General features: G+C 38.6%; 1 protein-coding gene across 5 annotated transcripts in view; it reads left to right on the top strand.

Annotated features, from left to right (window-relative positions):
* Positions 1–4,687: 4,687 nt before the first annotated feature.
* The window catches only part of GALNT13 (polypeptide N-acetylgalactosaminyltransferase 13), a 600,481-nt gene continuing 587,252 nt past the window's right edge, over positions 4,688–17,916 (top strand). For 2 of the 5 annotated variants that reach the window (XM_070476184.1, XM_070476183.1), the window contains exon 1: positions 4,689–5,091. The gene's annotated coding sequence lies outside the window, so the exon portion shown is untranslated. Of the gene's footprint in view, positions 5,092–17,916 lie in introns of all 5 variants that reach the window. The other 3 variants (XM_070476181.1, XM_070476180.1, XM_070476182.1) reach the window with 3 other exon arrangements.

The following is a 17,916-nucleotide window of genomic DNA, read 5'->3' as shown; positions in this document are numbered from 1 at the left end:
GAATAGCAATCTGCAGCTGACATAGCTACCACAAAAATAGCAAATTAGCAGCATACAGAATAGGATTATCTGATACTTATGCTGGAGCTTTGGGTCATTAACTGGAATTTTGGGTCATTAATTGGAGATATACTCACTAAAAGTTCCTGCCCAACCTCCTTGCATCCCATCTATAATGGGGGATGTGATATTCCTTCATCATTTGATGTTCTTTTGCTCCTGAAAAAAAAAATCCTCAAACTGTTCCATGAGCCCTTGTCAGTTGTCTGCAACTGAAAGCTGTAGCAGATGTCCAGAAGTAGACACCTCTTTATCTATGCCACAGAAAGAATTGGACATGCACTCAAATAACACTTGCTTAGGCCATTTTCCATAGAGGCCTGAATAAGTTTCTTATGATCAGAGACTGCCTAGCTATGGACTCTGGCAATCTGAGGCCACTGTACTTGGCCATTCCTGATGGGTAAGGTGATCAATATATTATGTGACATGTATAAATGATTTGTGGCAAACTAGTTCGAAAGCCCAGCTCTTAGCCTTTTGCAGTTTTCTTCTGAGAATTTGTTACCTCCTGATGGAATTGCATACTTATTTAGAATATAGCACAACAAAATGTGGCATTCATGACAGCAGTCATTGTCTTTTTGCTCACTGTTGTAAATCACGTTGCATGGTATAAGTATTCTACACATATTCACTGGTTGGAAGATTAGACTCTAACTTCAATGGGGCTGTCTTTATTCTTGCTCTTCAGTGCCTATCCCAGTGTTTAGCTCATTGTAGGTACTAAGGAGATAACTAGGGACCAGATTATAAATGTCTTGTAGGTCATGTTAGGAATTTTAGACTATTTCCTAAAAACAATAAGAAGCCATGGAAGTATTATAACTAAAAAGAAGTATTATTAGATTTTCACTTTAAAAAATAAAATTCTAACTTTCTATTTCTCTTAACAGAGAAACTATTGGGCATCACCTTTCTCCTACTCATCCAATCTAAACTCTCTAAGTTATATAACACATTTCCCCCTCTTCTTCACTGCTACTAATTTGTCCAAATCTTACGATTTATTAAATTAATTAATTTAATTTAAAACGTGTCTATTCAGTCACTCAGTCCTGATTCTTTGCAGCCCCACGGACTGTTGCCTGTCAGGCTCCTCAGTCCATGGAATTTTCCAGGCAAGGATACTGGAGTGGGTTGCCACTTCCTACTCCAGAGGAACTTCCTGACCCAGCGATTGAACCCGAGTCTCTTGTGTCTTCTGCATTGGCAGACAGATTCTTTACCACTAGTTCTACCCGTGAAGCCCAATTATATATATATATATATATTTTAAGTATATATATATATATATATATGTCTTTTTTTGTTAACTACAGAATGGGCAATTATACCTGATAAACTTAATATTCATGTCTTTTAGTATATTCTCCATCTAGTCACTCTATGTCTTATAACTAATTAATTGTGCAGTGTTGGTCATCCCATTTATCTAAATAAATACTTGCAATAATTCCTCATGGACTAATTAAATTTCTAGTTTCTTATTTGAAAAAAAATACAGTATAATTTTTACTATATTTAATACTCATTTACATTCATTGTTGTATCTAACCTTTTTGTTTCGCTTTCCATTTGAAAGAAAAGAAAAAGAAAGGAAGAAAAAGAGAAGGGAAGGGAAGAATGAAAAGGGAAAGAAAACAGCAAATGTTGGCAAGGATGTGGAGAAATCAAAACCCTTGTGTACTGTTGGGAATGTGAAATGGTGCAGCTGCTGTGGAAATGGAATGAAAAAGTACAAACAGACTTACCATAAAAACTAAAAAGTAGAATTCCCTTATATTATTTCACCAAATTTAACTGTTAAAATAATTTTTTTCTGTAGGTGTTTTTGAATCATTCTGAACAAATTGCAGCCACTATGCCTTTTACTCCAGAATAGCTCATTATAGCAATCACAGCAAAATGATCAAAATCAAGACATTTAATGTTGATATAAATTAGTTGTAATTAAACATAGATAAAAACCTAGAGATGTGTTTATTCATATATTGCCTATTGTCCCAATGTCCTTATTGTTAGGTGTTTTTTTTCCAGTTGCGTTTTCACATCACATTGTAGTATATGTTGCATTTAGTCATGTCGCTTTAATATCCTTTAGTATGGACCAGTTCTTAAGCCTTTTTTTTTTTTTAACTTTCATCACAGTGATATATTTGAAAAGTACAGGTACTTTGTGAAGTTTCTCTTGGTGTAGGTTTGTCTTTTGCTTCCTTTTGATTATACTAATGTGTTTAGTTTTTGGTCTGGAATACTATTAATAATAAGTTCTATTGTGTACTTCTTAGTTCATCAAGCATGAAGCACAGGATGTCACCTGATCCCATTATTGGTTATGTTAATCTTGATCACTTGGTTAAGATGATATCAGATTTATTCACTATAAGGACTCTTAAAATTCCCTTGTCATTGAGAAGAATCTGAGGATTACAAAAATGGCCTCACGTGATTATTCCCCCTCGAGTGTGCATTCTTGTTTGCAATATGATTTTTCAGTCTCCCATCAAGAACATGGAGTATATTATTTCATCCTTTGAATCTGGGCATGGCCATGTACCTTCCTTCTGTGTCGTAGCAGAACTTTGGAAAGTACATTGGAGTATATACTCCATTGTTGCTTTTCAGAATCCAGCAATTACCAGTACTCAAGGATATAGGACTAGCCTGTTGAAGGATGACAGACAAAGACAGCAACATCTTAAAGAAAGATGATCCATCCCAGTTGAGTCCTGCCTCCAATCAGCTTGCCAACCAGCAGACAAGTGAGCGAGGTCATCATTCACCAGCCAGTCCAAATTGAACCTGCCAGAGCGGAAACCACCCTAACAACTCACATAACCTTGAGAATTCATAGATGTTTATTGTTTTAAACTGCTAAGTTTGAGGATGATGTGATAAACCTCAAAACATAATTCCCAGGGAGATACTTTGAGAGTACATAAATAACTGAATACATGTATAACTTTTACCTACTAGTTTTATGATTCTTGTCCTGGTTAAATATTACTACAAAGGTTGCAAAATGGTATTGCTACCTTTTATAAAGACGAAGAATGTAAGAATGGGGGCTTATGGGTTTTGCAAGCCCATATGACTAATAAGTGGCTGTGCCAGCATTAGAAGCTTAACCTTTTACCTGCTGGTCCATAACTTTTCTCAATATGCCATGGAGATGTGAATGACGTGATGACAGAACTGACAAAAGCAAGCAATAGAGAAAAAGACCAGTGTCCTTGGTGTTAAGAGTGACACCTTGTGTCCTCACACAAGGACAGAAACACTAATTGATGAGGGTGGAAGGGCTGCCCAGGGTGGACAGTGTAGGAGGGAAAATTAAGTATAGTTATGATCATACCAATTTAGGTAATCATTGATTCATGAAAAGATATAAAGATAATGTCTCTAAAAATTGCCTTTCATGAATATAATCAAGAATGTCATTGATACACTAGATTATAATTAATAATAGACATTTATGCAACATGACTCAATATTTTTGGAGTAACTCTCATATCCTCCCCTAGTTTTCCCAAATAAGCTAAGAAGAGGGAGCTAAGATAACATGAGGTGACCTATGTTACCCCTCTTAAAAATAAGAAAACTGAAACGGTATTAAGAACCCAAATTAACCAAGGGTCAAAAGTGAATAGATGTCAAAGCAGAGACCTGAACTCAGCAATCCCAATTTCCTAGAAGAGTCCCTCCCACATGGCAGAGGGGGTTAGGTCCCAAGTCTTCAGATGCTAATAATATGAGTCTTAAGTTTGTGCCTCGTTCCATGCACTATTCTAAAACCCTTACAGATAATTTAATTCACTCAGTCTCATGGACTTTCAACTACACTACACATTAACTTTACTCTGAAATGCAGACATTCCGGTGCTTCAGCGTATGTGTCTTTTTGCTGTTAGAGACCCTATCTTCCTGACTGAGAAAGGAATTCAGAGCCTTGCTTTTTTCTTTACCGCTCCCTTAAAAATTTAAGAGCACAAGGAAGCCTTTTGCGTTTCCAGGTCTCTTACAATGCTTTCAGTGGCAGCAGCTGTCGCCAGCCAGAACACTAGGATCCTGCCAGGGTAAACGAACTGTAATGGACAAGAGGCCAAACTCTTGTGTGTCCTTTCTGCTTCAGGGCGCCTAAACCTCAAGTTTCCTGCAGCTCATCTCCAATGGAGAGCCGACAGCGGGGGTGGGGTTGCTAGAGCTTTCCCGAGGGCAGTCTGCACCCCGCGCCCCAGCACCTCTCTAGGAGATTATCCAGTGCCCTGGGCTGACACGGTGTACACAGCCTGTTTCCGCACCGTGGGACCCCGGGCCGGCCAGGGATCGCCGGGCACTCTGGGGGGAGAAGAGCCGACCCCTCGGTTGCTCTTGGGGGCCGTGACTGCCAAGTATCGCGGGACTTGTGCACATCACAGGAGCGGCAGCTCCGGGAGCAGCTGGAGCGCGCTCGGTGCGCACCGCCCCAGCCCGGGGAGGAGCGGGAGCCGGGAGGGAGGAGGGCTGGGGGGTGCTGGTTACGTAAATGATACTAGCCCAGTGAGAGGCCTCCAGGCTGGGGCTACGGGAGGAGGAGGAGGGACCGCGCGAGGAGGAGGGGCTGAGAGGGAGCGGGCCGGGGTGGGAGGGGGGCGGGGGCTGGGGGCGAAGTGACCAGGCGGTGGCGGCGTCTCTGCCGAGGTGACAATGTGCTAAGAGCCCTCGCTCGGTCTCCCGCGCCTCCTCGGCCTTGGCGCCCGCTCTCGAGGAGCCCTCCAGCCCGCCGCTGCGCTATGAGGGCGCCTCTCCGGGGCTGGCCGAGGCCGGAGCCGGCTCGCTCTGCTCCCGGGGAAGTGTGAGCAGAGAGGCGCGGGCGGGAAGCGGGGCTGCGCGCGGCGCTCGCGGGCCGGCGCGGGTTCCAGGTGAGCACGGGCTCGGCGTGCCCCACACTCCTCGCAGCCGGCCGGCACCTGCCGGGCTGGGTCGGAGGCTGATTTCCGTGCGTGGACCGCCGTTCCCTCTTCGCGGGATCCCTGGCCACGACAGCAGGTCTCCGTCTCTCTCTCTTTTGCTTCCCCTCTGATTGTGTGGGGAGAGTCCTCTTTGGGTGGCCCGAGTGCCTGGGTGGGCGCCGCAAAGTCCCGCAGCGGCTGGCAGCGCACGGAGCCGAGCGCTCAGAACCAGTCCCGGGAAAGGGGAGCCGGCGAACCCGGCACACCGGCCTCTCGGGCTCTCGAAGCGCGCTTGCTCGCCGCTGCAAGTGCGGAGGAAAGACCGCGAGGCGCGGAACTTTCTACCGCTGCCCGCCCTCCACCCTGCTCTCTCTGCTCCCGGGCCAAGCTGGGGGGCGCCGGCCACCCTCTGCGCTCCACGGGCGCTCAGCCCCCGGGGGACATGGCCTTCCAGCCCCAGCAAGTTTCTCCCACCAGCTGCGGGCGGTGTGGCGCTGCGGTGCTCGGTGCTCGGACGCTTCTACACCGGGCGTTCAACACCGGGGACGCGCTGGGTCTCGGGTGTCGTCCTCGACGGTTGCCTTCCACTCTATTTCTGCCTTCCTTTGCCTCTGAGTCTCTACTTGTCCGTGTCTGAGTCAGTTTGATTCTCTGGCTTACCGCATCCGCTCCAGGTTTGTCTCTCTTTCATTCTCTTTCCTCCTGTTATTCTTGGGATGTTCCCGCGTCTCTGTTACTTAGTCTTTTCCGCTTTCTCTCCGTCTTACCTTATTTTTTTCTTTATATTTTTTTCCCTCTCGCTGCCTGTCTCCTTCCCTCATCTCTCCTGCCTGGTCCTCCAGAACACCACCAGCTCCCATATTCTGAGACTCCTTGTCCAGGGGAGAACACCCCGGACCTCCTGGGCACCCCCAGGTACCGAGACCTCCTTTCTAAGAGCCAGAGGAGACTGAGGAAAGGAAGCCAGGGGATGGAAGCAGAGTGCTCTTGTCTGGGCTGTCGTGAGGGGGTAGAACGAGAGTCGCCAGGGCCGCCTCCCCGCCCCGGGTCCGAGGGCTCTGCGCTGCTGCGAACCCGGGCGCACGCAGGCTGCTGTTTGGACAGCGCTGGCTGCGGGTGTGCCTCCTCTTACTCCATTCTTTGCCTGGAAACAGTTGAATTTCCAGGTGGAGAGGCTACATCTCCAGTCTTTACAGGCAGCCACAGGAGGAGACAGTGGGCAGATAAACACAGAAGCTTCGGGATCCAGGGAAACCTAACCTGGAAAGGATGGGAGCTTTCCTGAGGCAAAGGTGGTGTTGTCGGAGTACTGGGGACTGCCTGCCTTCAACCTTCAGAAGGCTCAATCCTGAGCGGTTTCTTGGGAAAGAGAGCGGTCACTCTTCCCTGAAATACAGCATAGAGATTTTATTTGCAGGGTTAAAGATACTGACCTCCCCAGCCCCTTGAAATTTCGAGTCTCCTTGGGGCCCCGGATCGTCAGCTGTATATGAAGACTGCTTTTGCTCAAGGTTGCTCCCCCCCCCCCCCACCACTCACTGTGTGTGTGTGTGTGTGTGTGTGTGTGTGTATGTGTGTTTGCGCGTTCCTTCTTGCCCTCTAGTGTTAGAGAAACCTGCTGGTTTGAGAATATTGAAAAGTAAGGTGAACCTAGTGGTGACTTACTTTTGATCTCTCCCCTTCTCAGTTCGTTCTCCTTGCCTTCACCCATCCTTTCCTTTTCTTCATCCTGACTTTTTGGTTGCAGTACTGGTCTTTCCTTTGCCCTGATCTCTACAGACTCCTCCTCTCCTGCAGAATTAGAACCTCAATATTGAAACATCATTTGAGTCCTTAAGAGGTGGATAGATGTGGAGAATTTTCATAGCCTAAAGCAGGCTTTCAACATAAGAAAGCATGCCATTTTTCTGCATCATTCAGTGCAAATCAGGATTTCACATCTCTTCCTTATGCCCCTGCCCACCTTCAACTCCACTGAGAATTTTCCCTGGCTGTTCCTCCTTGTTTAAATAAATGCTTTTCATTCATCAGTTTCTGTGATGCTCATCCCATTCTAGGGCTTAAGCTGATTGCTTCAGCAGAAAGTGAAAGTGAAGTCGCTCAGTCGTGTCCGACTTTTTGCGACCCCATGGACTGTAGCCTACCAGGCTTCTCCATCCATCGGATTTTCCAGGCAAGAGTACTGGAGTGGGTTGCCATTTCCTTCTTTAGGAGATCTTCCTGACCCAGGGATTGAACCCGTGTCTCCCGCATTGTAGGCAGACGCTTTACCGTCTGAGCCACCATGCTAGTCAAGGCACTAAGCAATTTTGGGCAGAAGAAAAGAAAGGTTTTCCAAAGGAAACAAAGTGCTGCTGGTATAGACTAATTCTGGATCCCAGTGTCCAGAGTGGGGCCAGGTGCTGTCTCAGATATTCGGACCCTAGCACAGTGTAGGAAAACTAGTAAATGCTTCCCAGAAACTTACTGGTTGATTGACTAGCATGGAGCTAATCAGTAGCTTGCATAGGCTTGCATTGAAGTCACCTAGCTATGAGAATGTCTACATATAAGAAGTTGAATTCTACCTCTTGTTTGTTTGTTTCATTTAGTCTTTTATGAATGGGAATTGAGGACTAGCAGAAGGTGAAACATGAGTCCCCTGTGTCCTTAACCCATTTGTTGCTTGAATTTGACCTTCTGTGCAAGTCTTTAACTTGGCTGATGTTCTTTAACAGTCAGTGCAGAGTTGAAGAAATGAGTTTAGAGGCTCTGATGGGTGGCATCTCTCAGCCTTCTCACCTAAAAGTAAACTAGGACATGACATTTGTGAGTGAATACTTTCTGGTGGTCTTCACAAGTGAAAAGTTCTCTTTTTTTTTAAATGTAAAGAACAGATGTATCAGCTTAAAATATTTGGGGCCTATAAATTAATCTGCAAATGGAATCACTTACCTTAAATAATTTATAGGTTCCTTTCTTGCTTGAAATATATGTGAGAGGTGTGATACTCCATATGCATGAGAATTTGCCAGAGCACCTGGAAATGTAATGCCTCCTGATACAAGTTTCTAGTAGGAATCCCTGCAATATTGTTTTCATGATGCTATGACAGTCACCTCTTGAAACAGTTGAGGATTTACCATGAATATTGTTCTGGAGCATGTTCAAGGCAATTTTGCTTTTAAAATATTACTTATAAATCAGCTCCTACTTTATCCAGTTTTTCATATTTAAAAATAGCAAAGACGCAGTGAAGATGGAAATTCTGATATTGGTTGAGATACATTCTGATCTCTTAATAAGAATATTGAGACATATTTAACTTTTCAACGATGTACCTTACTTTCAAGTTTAAGTTATGTCAGAGTGAAATGCAATGTTTCCATTTTGCCAACTTGATTTTAAGAAGTAGTAGTTGTACAAGAACACTTCCATGTAATAGAGATTTTGCAACTTTTTAAAAACTTTGGCATTTTAGGGAGAGGGTGCATAAATAAGAAATAAATGGATATTTTTATTCTTTCTGGTTAGGAATATGAAGAAGATATTGGTGTTTCTGAATAAAAGGAAAATTATAGACGATGATTGAGAATAAAGTATGAATAAAGTCCTCCCATGTGAAATAAATAACAATGCTCCATGTCTCTGATAAGTGTTTTTGTGCTTTATGAAACTGAGCAGATCCTATAGTTTTTCCATTAATTTGTTTGATTAAGCATCCTATTTTCAAGAGGCAACTCCTGCAGTAAGCAACAAATTCCTGATTGTGACTTTTAATACATTGCCACTTGGGGCTTGTGTTGATATCAGTAGTAAAAACATGTAGCCCTCTTAAATCTAATTAGATATAGCAGGATCACTACTTTGAAGTCTGAGTGACCATATCCCTAATTAGCCAAGAATTTTAACTGGCCTTTGTTTTTTTAATCCTTCCTATTGTCAGAGTAGACACATGTGGAACATCAAATCAAGACTTAAATACAAATGCCACTTCTTAAACTCAAGTTGGAAAAATAGAAGCATTGTATTTCACTCTGATATAACCTGAAAGTAATGTACATTGTTAAAAAGTTAAATGTGTCTCAATATTCTTATCATTAAGAGATCAGAATGTATCTCAACTAATATCAGAATTTCCACCTTCACTATGCCTTTGCTATTTTTAAATACATATACTGAGTCTGACAGTCTACTTGATGATATTTCATAATATTTCCCATGCTTCACTACAGACACACTAAGCATATATCTGAATACATAAATCACATTTAAAGATCCTATACTGTCTGCTTTGATAAACCATTTTAACATTTGAAGTCATTTTAACATTTTAGACTAATATTTACAATTTATATATTTAAGCACATTGTTAAATTTTTCTGCCATTCAGTTACAGGCATACATATTTTTGAAGAGTCCAGCTTCCTATTGTGAAATTTAGTACTTAGAAAATTCACAGAAATTTGTGAAAATGAATACACACATGGATTTACTAGTAGTTGGTCATCCATTTGGGGCATTATAAGCAATTATCTTTGGGAACAAAGTATAATAAAGTAGATTTTAATTATTTGATATTTCTTTTTGATTAAGATTTAGACCTATGTGTATGTTCTCAAGGCAGTATATTTAAAATAATATGTTTAATTGATCCAAGATAGTTATCAAGAAATTATTACAAATGGCTAAATACATTTATGTGATTAATATGTGTTCTAATGTCCCTTTTAAATACAATAGTTAAAATTTATTTTTAGCTATTAGTTTTCCAATTTTATTTATCTTTAATATATTTAGGGCCTATTTAAGCTGAAATTCTTAATTTTTAAAAATTATTGCTACAGGTTATTAAGAGATTGCTGGCACCTAACTTTCCTCTGAGGACTCAACTTCATTCAAATGTCCAAATAATTATAAATCTCATAAACTATCAGATTCTCTTTTAATGTTTGTTATTATTGTCCTCCACAGTTGACCTGAAACAAGATGCAAAATATTGGTTGTTAAACATTGTTCCATCTTAATGGTTAACCCTCCCAACATGGCTTGAGAGGGATGTAGGGGAAGTGGTGATTGTTACCATCATCGGTATGAATATATTTGTGATCATCTGTTAGGTGAGAAAATGTAAAACACTGTCCAGATAAATACGCAGGCTTCTTCTTTCTTTTTTTTTTTTCCAGAAGTACTTACTATTAAGATAGATGGGAACTCTCCAAGATATACCAGGGTTTCTACCATGATGTATAATTAATTGGGACTGTATTTAGTACATTAAACTACATTGAATTGTCACTTAAATCTTGTTTAAGATCTTGTAGAACATTATAAGAGGAGTGTGATTAAACTGATGTTGGTACTTTGGTGAACAATACATGTGCTGAGTAGCCAGTGTAAACAGGAGAATTTCAAACAGAGCTTGTACATTCAAAATCATCTAAATTGTACCTCAGAGACTGTAGTAAATGTCAACGTAGACTCTTGCCTAATATTAATTGCCTTGATATTATAAGCACGGTGCCACTTTTTTTGTTGTTGTTATAAAATGAATTTTGACATATGAGGAGGATGATCTTCTTGTAGACCAGAAGCATAGCAATTTATTTAATTTCCTTTTGAGATTTTTATTATATAATTAGTTTCAGATGGAGAGGATGGGATTTATATGACTATTCAAGATCCACATGCAGTACCACCATTAGGCTAATGAAAACAAAATTGGGAACAAATACTTGGAAACAGATATGTGTAAAGGTGTAGCCATTTTGATTTATTGACAAGGAAGTTAAAATGATGAAGAGTTACAAAGTAATAAAATAACTAAAATTTATTGGATGCATACTTTGACTTGCATTGTGAGTAAGTAAACATCTAACAGCTCGAACTACAGTTTATCCTTGAAATGGTATGAATTATATGTAGTATTACTGTCCCCACTGTATAAATGAGGAAGTGCATCTGCGATATCACACAGCTTTCTGTATTAATATTAGGGGCAGGGATCACATCAGTTGTATCTATCTCTGAAGCCAATGCTCTAAGAGTTCTCAAACTGACATTTTCACTGACTAATAAATTAAAAAAAAAAATGAGTGTCAGCTTCCATGTGAACATTTTCTTTTTGCACAATGAGAATAATTTTTAAAAGTCTATTTATATCACTGTCATTTTATAAAAGAGTGGACATTGTAACACCAATAAGATGGCAGAACTAAATCACAAAATATAGTCCTTAAAATAGAATAAATTTAGCTTCCTGTGCTTTCTACATTGCATTTATTTTTCTAATTTAACAAAGACTGAAGAAAATTCATCATAGTCTGGTAATTTATTTCACCACATTCTGTAGCCTGTGACTGGAACACTTCTCTGTCTGAACCACTCAAATATACTGCTACCCAGTGGATCCCAAGCACCCAAGCAACACAGGCCAGTGTGGGTGTGATATATATGACTTTGTCACTATAAGGACAAAGTTATAGTTATTTATTCCTTTCTCTTTCTAGTTGCAAATCTGGGCAATACAATTTGTATCTAGGAAGGATGCTAGCAATTACCCTAAGCCTCAGTTTACTGCTTCAATTTTTTTTTTGAAGGAATTAGAGAATTAGAGGCAATTTGATCTTTTGTGGTAGTTAACCACAAATCATTATCACTAAGACAGTGCCAATCTGTGTCCTTGAAAAGAATGAATGCTGGGCAAAAACAAAAGGTGCATATATCAAGAACTTATTCTGTCTTCTTTAACCAGTATGTCCCAGTCTTTAGGGATCAGTTTGATTCCTTTTTTTTTTTTTTTTTTTAAATATGTTTGTTTTCCTTGTTGAGGACAAAGCAGTTTTGCTTTAGGTAAGAAAGAAAATTCCAAAGCAAAACTTCTAACTGCTTTTGTAAAACTGACTGATGCTATTAAATCCCAAGTTGCTTTGGATAGTGACTACTGTGGCCACTGAAGGTGAAGTGGATGCTGGTGGATTGTGTGGGATGTAGTTAAATTGACTTGAGACATTGTTTAATGTCATTCCCAACAAACCAGTTTGGAAACTGAAATTATCAAAGAGGTTTTGTTTGTTTTAATATAGGTTGTGAGATTCCACTGATACAGCTTCTCATTTGCCTGGGATAGATACATAGGGATCTATCTTTATAAACATTTTTCTAGATAAGTTTGATGTACAAGGTTTCTAGCAACTGAACTACTTCGAGAACACTTTTCAGATTTAATAATTTTTAGTCAATTAAACAAATATAGAAGTTACTGTGTCCTGGACATTATTCAGAGTACTTAACAGATATTAATTCATTTAATCATAACAACCCCTCAAAGTAGGTTTTATTAGTACCTCTATTTATAGACAAGGAAATTGAAACACTGAAAGGTTAAGTGAGTTGCCCAGGGGAACTTGATGAATGGTGGAGCATGGGCTATGCTCTTTTGATGAAAGGATGGTCTGCTTTAAGTCACAAAACTTGAAGCAATAGAAATGAAAATGGAACCCAGATTTCTGTGTTTTGTTTCCTGTTTGAATAATTTTTGCCTTTAAAAGTAAAGGAAGAAAAAAAAAAAGTAAAGGAAGAAAATCTGATGGACAAAGTCAAAAACAAAACATGTTTACCTTTTAGAAGTCACAGCACCAGATTAAGAAAAAAATTTAATTATGGAAGATAATAAATGTGGAAAAACAGTAGTTTTCTTCAAGTAGATTCATTCTTGACTTTTCTTAGGTGCAGACCCACCCACCCTCTCCCCACCATCCCTAGCAAAAAAGAAAATGAAAAACAGCAAGAAGTTAACATAGCGATGTAGACAAAAGAAAAAAACTTATAAGTGGAATTTCTATATAGAGACTTCAATCTATAACTAAGATCTACCTTAGTTAAAATACACAACAACTTATTGTCCTGCAATTACTGTTCATAAATTGTTTAGATTACACTAGGAAATATTAATATTTTAAAAAGGATTGGATAAATCCTGCTGAAACATCTTGATATTTCTCTTAAATACATTTTTTGAAAGCATTATATAATATAGGGTATCTATACTCATTTGTAATTGCTGTTAATTTATAGAGAATTGATGTATTTATCTTTGAGGAGGTGCTCCTTACTTCTGATCTTTGGTTGATTTTTAGCAACTTTCTATTATTCTTGTTTAAAGAACTTATGTAGTATTTAATGAACTTTCTTCAGTTTTAAAAATATTCTTTTAGATGAGTACTTGATTAGATTGTTATAAATTGTTTAAATTAGATACCCCAGTAATGAGTTATTCTACCTGCCTGGTTTTTAAAAAGTAAAAATATACACTTAAAAACAATCTGTTTTCAGATTCTTTAAGTAAAGTGAGAGTTATGAGATTACTGACTGAATTTTAAAACTCACTTCTACAGTATTCTCTCTTTCTTTCATGGTAAATTCCACCTCTTTTTCTGAATCCTCAAGGCTCATATTTCTTTGATTCTCTTGATAGTTCAGTCTCAAATGGGACTATATATCACTTGTCCTGAAAAATATTAGAAATCAGCCTGTGCCTAATCATGGTTCAGATTTCACTCATATCCTGTAGATTTTCAGGGTAGCTCTCTCTTCCCTTCTCAAATAAATACTGTTTCATCATTTCTCAATATGCTTTTTCTTCTGTGTCTTTTCCTGACCCCTCTTTTCCTTCTTCATGATGCTCTTGACTTTAAATTGTCCTTCTTCCGTGGCTTAATATATCCTCATAGAGGAGGGCTGGACTTATCTATTAGCTTTTTTTTTTTTCTTTTTTGATTCTATAAAAATGTAAATAAAAAAGCTTCTGTTCATGTCATCATCTAGTCCCTGAGTAGGTAAGAGACAGATGCTCTAGCTCTTGCATCTGGGTCATTTAGCAGGAGGCTTGGGATGCTAAATTTGCATCTCATTACCTTTGTCTACTTTTAGAATGGTGTACCTGGACCCTGTGGTCAGTTGGCAGTATGCAGGCCCTGGCTCCAGGGGAATGCTGTGTTGCTTGAGGGGATGCCAATTTCAGTTGTCATCCAGTTCTCACATTCCTTGGTCAGATTTTCCTTATAAGATTTCCAATATGTATTTTATTATTAACTCTAGACTATTGACTTCATGTCAGAAATTCATTGTTATATTAATTGATAGGTTATGATGAACAACTTTTATAATTTATATTTCATGGCTTCTATTTCTCACTTCGAGATAATGTTTTTGCTATTAGGTAAACCTAGAGCAGGCATTTTGTCACAGATTTTTTAAGAGTTTTATTTTTGTGTCCTACGTTGAGATGAATTGTAGGTAATTGGATGGTGCAGCTGAATTAACACATTGAATTGCTGGTTATGAGACACTTCATTTGCTGTTGCAGACAACAATAGGCCCATTTTGCTTCTACAATGCACAAATTCTTATTATCTGTATAAAATCCTAATTCTAGTAGAATAACATGTATGCATCATTTCCATTCCTTTTGTGAGGAAAAATAACCTCAACAAATGTAAGATATTAGCCACTATTTCATTAAATAATTTTGAATTTCAATACATCTTTTTGTTTGATAATGTTAATCAGTTGCCCACAAAAATGACCCTTCAGAACATGAAATCAGTATTCCCCTTTACCCTGTGTACCCTAAAATGTGTGTAGGTGTGCAGTTTGCATTAATTTTTATAGAGAGCCTCACTTGAATGGTTCTCAACAGCATTGCTGCCATCAGGAGTATGGTGATATGCAACAGTGTAGTTTTTATGCTTGTTGCAAGCATAACAAAATTATGCTTGTTCTTGGGTTTTTCTTCATTTTAGGTGTTTTAAGGGCAACTTCTCTAGGGAGGATGGAGACATATTTTATCTAAACTTTCTCCTGAAAACTCATTAACTTAAGCATTAAAGTAAGCAGTTAAAAAGATATCAAACTGTTACAAAGTGTATGAAGTAAAGCTAGGCAGAGGAAACTGCTGAAGATGTGGGGAAGAGGGTGCCGCTTTGTCCTGAGTAAGCCCCCAAAGGCTTAAGTGAGATACTGGGGCTCAACCAAAGTAATCAACATGTACAGATGGAATGCGGGCATGCGTCAGTTATATACGACTCTGTGAAACCCCATGGACTGCAGCATGCCAGGCTCCTCTGTCCATGGGATTCTCCAGGCAAGAATACTGGAGCGGATTGCCATGCCCTCCTCCAGGGGATCTTCCCAACTCAGGGATTGAACCTGTGTCTCTTATGTCTCCTGCATTGGCAGGCAGGTTCTTTACCACTAGTGCCACCTGGGAAATCCTAAAGTGTTAGTGGCTCAGTTGTGTCCAGCTCTTTGTGACCCCATGAACTGTAGCCCATCAGGTGCATCTGTCCATGGAATTCTCCAGGCAAGAATACTGGACTAGGTGGCCATTCCCTTCTCCAGTGCATCTTCCCAACCCAGGGATCGAACTCAGGTCTCCTGCATCACAGGCAAATTCTTTACTGTCTGATGGGATAGCTGGCCTTTTCTTCACTAATTCTACTTCCTATGCAAATATCCTTGTAGCAAATTTTTTTTCACTTTCCCTCCTAACTATCCTGCTTAACATAGGCTAATGGAATTATATGAGTTGCTAAGAGACGAAAGGGGCAACTCAGGATAAAGCATCTACAACTATGGAATAAATTCTCTTTTATTTTGACACTTAGGATATTTAAGCCTAATAATCAACTCCTTGCTTACCCAAAAGCAAAGTCTTCTAAACAGCAAGACCCACTTAAGTACAGAAGGTTCAGCCATTTCTGTTCCTTTATTCTTAAATAGAAAGCCTCAACCAAGTATTACCAGACATTTAAGGAGTATTTTATGAAAAAATATTAGTAAAAACTGCAACACAAACGAGACCAAGAAAATTGAAAACCAATGACAATGAAATGACCTTGCATGGACCAGATAATTAAAAGATCATAAAGGAAACCAAAAAGTAAAATTTTGAAGAGATTCTAGAAAATATTACATTCATAAAACAAGAAGATGATAGGGAAGAGACACAATAAATGAACAAGAAAAACTATTGCAAATTAAAGATTTTCAGATCAATAGTTCAGATCAATATTCAAGGGAATATTTTTAATTCAAATACACAAAAAAACCTCAGCAATGCAAAGGAAAAGAACAAAAAGGTAAAAAGAATTGCTATAAATCTTTCTGAAGCACGACTTCCTGCTAATTGGAGTTCTGATTATAAGAAAACAAAATACATAGTCAGAACATATTTTAAAAATTAATAGAATCATTCTCAAGTTTATGAAAGAAGATGATCTTCAACTCAAAATTCCATGTCCAATATCCATTCAGAATATCAATCAAGTGCAAGGGTAGAATTAATAAATTTTCAGGCATCTAATGATTAAATATGCTTTCCTCAAATATAATCTTTCTTATAAAATTACTTGAGGTTGAACCCCATCAAAGTATAATTAAGAGAAAGAGAAAGATATGGCATAATAGCTATGAAGTAGTCCTATAAGGCAAATGATTCATGTTACTTTAATCTGATATAGAGTTAATGTAAAAGAAGTGGAAAGCTTTGTCTGGTGGAGGCTCTAGGATAAAGGGGGATATTATGCAAACTTTAAAGTCCAAGAAATGTTTGAAAAGACAAAGAAAACTAGTGTGAAAATGAAAAAAGAAGTGTAAACTTCATCCAAGAAGAACCAAAGTATATGCTAGAAAGGAAAGTAACCATAGAACTTTAGTTGGCACTGACATGAATAATATTTTTATATTACTTAAGTGTTTTTTTAAACTGATTTTCAATTTTCAGTATCAATCTTTAGCTAAAAAGTGGAAGAGAATCATAATTATAGACAGAATGCAAATATTAGCAATGGCATTGCCACAGTAAACATACAGATGGGAGAGGTTGGGAAGTAGGTATGATGCTTGGAGAAAACAGAAGGAAGGGACAGAAATTGGAAGATTAGCATATTATAAAATAGGGGTCAAGAGATGCAAGTTAGAAGTGTTGATACATTCCTTAAAATTAAAAAAAAACTAAGAGAAGGAATAATAACAATATTAATAGGAAGAATATAGAGAAACGTGGAGTGTGGTATGTGAGATAATTTAGATAATGTCTAAAATACTTTGGGTCCATTTGCTTGGTCAAAATGTGCTTTAATTTTTTTTTTAATGTGGTTGCTTTTGGTGTGTCTCTACTCTCTAGATTTTCACAGATACCAATAACTCTTTGTTAAATCACCTTGGTCTGTAAAGACATTTGAATTTAACCATTTTGTTTTAGAACTAATAAATAATTAAAGGTGATTCCCTCTGGGGAGAGGAATAGTTTGGAATTACGGGGGGGGGGGCACTCCAAGCTATAAAGAAATATAAATACTTGGAAATTTTATTATTTAAACATAGTATAGCCATCCCTTACAGTATTATAAAAATTATGAGACTAAGAGGAGAGCATTGGATTCTGGTCTTGGTAAAACCCTTAATAAATTCTGTAGCATGTCATTTTAAATTCTTTGGATCTCAGTTTTTTCATCCTTGAAATGATGCAACTGGTAATACAAAAAAAAAAAAAAGTATCATATGACTCTATTCTAGTGTTTATTTTCCAAATGTAGGCCTATCATTTTCTTTGAAAATGAAAAGAACCATACATTTTCTAGGTCTTATTTGATTATAATTAAAAACAAACTTATTTTTTTCTGATGTAAAGCTGCAAAGCATAACTAGATGATTCTCCAGAAAATCCTATTTCCATTCCACCTCTGTTTTCCTAAACATTTAATAGCTAGCACTCAACAATAATTTTAAACAACATTTTGTAGTGGTTTCCAGATAGAGACAGTAAATTTTATAGTCCTCTGTGTTATTAAATTGTACCAGTTACTCTGATTACCTGATGTGTCTGCAGATTCGCAGAGGAATTGAGAGATGAAGGATGGCAGTTTCAACATTACACAGA

Source organism: Odocoileus virginianus, chromosome 13, assembly GCF_023699985.2.
Source record: "Odocoileus virginianus isolate 20LAN1187 ecotype Illinois chromosome 13, Ovbor_1.2, whole genome shotgun sequence".
NCBI lineage: Eukaryota > Metazoa > Chordata > Mammalia > Artiodactyla > Cervidae > Odocoileus > Odocoileus virginianus.
This window is presented reverse-complemented; position numbering and strand designations above follow the sequence as displayed.